The sequence below is a fragment of the Mandrillus leucophaeus genome, unplaced genomic scaffold (assembly GCF_000951045.1).
Source record: "Mandrillus leucophaeus isolate KB7577 unplaced genomic scaffold, Mleu.le_1.0 Scaffold22, whole genome shotgun sequence".
NCBI classification, from domain to species: domain Eukaryota; kingdom Metazoa; phylum Chordata; class Mammalia; order Primates; family Cercopithecidae; genus Mandrillus; species Mandrillus leucophaeus.
Genome location: NW_012102254.1, coordinates 2,649,950 through 2,653,420, shown reverse-complemented (window position 1 = coordinate 2,653,420; position 3,471 = coordinate 2,649,950). Strand labels below are relative to the sequence as shown.

Genomic DNA, 3,471 nt, shown 5'->3' with positions numbered 1-3,471 from the left:
AATCTTGGCTCACTGCAACCTCTGCCTCCCGGGTTCAAGCAATTCTTCTGCCTCAGCCTCCTGAGTAGCTGGGACTATAGGCATGCACCACTATGCCTGGCTAATTTTTTGTATTTTTAGTGGAGACGGGGTTTTACCATGTTGGCCATGCTGGTCTCGAACTTCTGACTTCGTGATCCGCCTGCCCCGGCCTCCCAAAGTGCTGAGATTACAGGCGTGAGCCACTGTGCTCAGGCTCGCCTGGCCAATGTTTTTTTGTATTTTTAGTAGAGGCAGGATTTCAGCATCTTGGCCAGAATGGTCTCGAACTCCTGACCTCAGGCAATCTGTCTGCCTCAGCCTCCCAAAGCAATGGGATTACAGGCATGAGCCACCAAGCCTGGCCCACTACAAAGGTTTTTAACATTACTGCATTATGGTCAGGCGCAGTGACTCAGGCCTGTAATCCCAGCACTTTGGGAGGGTGAGGTGGGCGGATCACAAGGTCAGAAGTTGAAGTCCAGCCTGGCCAACATGGCAAAACACTGTCTCTACCAAAAATACAGAAATTAGCCAGGCGTGGTTGCGGGGGCCTGTAATCCCAGCTACTTGGGAGACTGAGTCAGTACTATCACTTGAACCCGGGAGGCAGAAGTTGTAGTGAGCAGAGATCATGCCATTGCACTCCAGCCTGGGCGATAGAAGCAAGACTGTGTCTCAAAACAAAACAAAACAAAAAAACCATTACTGACTGCATTACAAGGAAGACAGCTTTCTTTTGGATCTCTATGAAATGTTCTAGAGCTCTGTAAATTATCTCTAAAAGATCCTATCTTGATTCTCATAGTATCATATTTTAGATTAGTACAGTACATGAGCCTAAATTGACAATATTTGGGCTAGAGGATTAGGGACTTTTAAAAAGCAAAACTGGCCGGCCACGGTGACTCAAGCCTGTAATTCCAGCACTTTGGGAGGCCAAGGCAGGCGGATCATGAAGCCAAGAGTTCGAGACCATCCTGGCCAACATGGTAAGAGCCCCTCTCTGCTAAAAATACAAAAAAAAATTAGCTGTGCACCTGTAGTCCCAGCCACTTAGGAGGCTGAAGCAGAAGAATAGCTTGAACCTGGGAGGTGGAGGTTGCAGTGAGCTGGTATTATGCCATTGCACTCCAGCCTGGTGACAGAGCGAGACTCCATCTCAGGGGAAAAAAAAAAAAAAAGCAAAATCAAGAGTCTATTTGCAAGCAAATTAACTTACAAATTTTTTTTTAGAGACAGGGTCTCACTGTGTTGCCTAGGCTGGTCTTGAACTCCTGGCCTCAAGCGATCCTTCAGCTAGGTGCCCCAAAGTGCTGGGATTACAGGCATGATCCACCACACCTAGTCATTAAATTTTGCTGCTTTTTTTTTTTTCTTTTGAGACAGAGTTTCACTCTTGTTGCCCAGGCTGGAGTGCAATGGCGCAATCTCATCTCACTGCAACCTCTGTCTCTTGGGTTCAAGCGATTCTCCTGCCTCAGCCTCCCGAGTAGCTAATTTTGTCCGGCTAATTTTGTATTTTTAGTAGAGACGGAGTTTCTCCACATTGGTCAGGCTGGTCTCAAACTCCCGACCTCAGGGGATCTGCCCGCCTCGGCCTCCCAAAGTGCTGGGATTACAGGCATGAGCCACTGCACCCGGCTTGCTTTTTGTTTTTTTTAAGAGAGACAGGGTCTTGCTTTGTCACCCAGACTGGAGTGCAGTGGCGTGATCACAGCTCACTATAAACCTCAAAATCCTGGGTAAAGTGATCCTCCTGCCTCAGCCTCCTGAATAGCTAAGACTACAAGCATGTACCACCACACCTGGCTAATTTTGAAAATTTTTTTTAGAAATGGGGTCTCACTGTGTTTCCCAGGCTGGTGTTGAACTCCTGGTCTCAAGTGCTCCTCTCATCTCAGCCTCCCAAAGTGCTGGGATTACAGGTGTGAACCACGGTGCCTAGCCAGTTTACCATTTCTTAGCAATAGAGTATTGTTTCTTTTTTATTTTATTTTTTATTTATTTATTTTTTTTTGAGACGGAGTCTCGTCCTGTCGCTCAGGCTGGAGTGCAGTGGCGCGATCTTGGCTCACTGCAAGCTCCGCCTCCTAGTTTCACACCATTCTCCTGCCTCAGCCTCCCGAGTAGCTGGGGCTACAGGCGCCGCCACCATGCCCGGCTAATTTTTTGTATTTTTAGTACAGGCGGGGTTTCACTGTGTTAGTCATGATGGTCTCAGTCTTCTGACCTTGTGATCCGCCTGCCTCGGCCTCCCAAAGTGCTGGAATTACAGGCATGAGCCACCGCACCCGGCCTCTTTTTTATTTTTTATTTTTGTTTTTTTGAGATGGAGTCTCGCTCTGTTGCCCAGGCTGGAATGCATTGGCATGATCTTGGCTCACTGCAACCTCTGCTTCCTGGGTGCAAGTGATTCTCCTGCCTTAGCCCCCTGGGTAGCTGGGATTACAGGCGTGCACCACCACAGCTGGCTAATTTTTGTGTTTTTATTGGAGACGAGGTTTCCTCATGTTGGCCAGACTGGTCTCGAACTTCTGACCTCAGGGTGATCTGCTCATCTTGGCCTCCCGAAGTGCCTGAAGTGCTGGGATTATAGGCATGAGCCACCGCACCCAGCCGAGTTTTTTTTTTTTTGAGACAGAGTCTCACTCTCATTGCCCAGGCTGCAGTGCAATGGTGCGATCTTGGCTCACTGCAGCCTCTGCCTCCCGGGTTCAAGTGATTCTCCTGCCCCGGTCTCCCGAGTAGCTGAGACTACAGGCACCTGTCACCATGCCTGGCTATTATTTTTTTAGTAGAGATGGAGTTTTACCACGTTAGTCAGGGAGTATTGTTTTTTAAGTAATAATCACTTAAAATGTTTTAGATTTTATAATATTCTGGTTTTCTTTTAAATTAGAATGTCAAATTACATACTTCTTATTTTCGTTTGGATAGAAGGTATCTATAGAATGTAACTTCTTAAAGTAAATTTTATCATTGTTGATATTGTATTGAAGTATTGAAGATTTTCTCTCTACCATATCCTATGGGCTGAAATTTCCAGCATCCCTGGGGGAGCGGAGGCCATCAGGGCAGACCTGCTATGGACCCGAAAGATTCCGCCCCAGGTCAGCCCTCCACTCCCCACCTCCCCACAATTTGAGAATGAGAGGGAATAGCAGTCAGGAGCAGGAGTATTGGCCCCAGTAGACTCCAAGCAATGTTGGACATGATTCTGATTTGCTAAACACTGTGTAGATGTTTTTAAACAAAGTTCACTTAAGGTTACTGCACTAATCCAGGAGTACTGGATTATAAAAACATCTATAAATCTGAGTTTGAGTATTTTTTTGTTTGTTTGTTTGTTTGAGATGGAGTCTCGCTCTGTCGCCCAGGCTGGAGTGCAGTGGCCGGATCTCAGCTCACTGCAAGCTCCACCTCCTGGGTTCACGCCATTCTCCTGCCTCA

At 47.1% G+C, this 3,471-nt stretch overlaps 1 protein-coding gene across 2 annotated transcripts in view; it reads left to right on the top strand.

The window, feature by feature from the left end:
• The window catches only part of DHX30 (DEAH (Asp-Glu-Ala-His) box helicase 30), a 70,330-nt gene that overhangs the window by 10,248 nt on the left and 56,611 nt on the right, over positions 1-3,471 (top strand). The gene's annotated exons all lie outside the window — the stretch shown is intronic.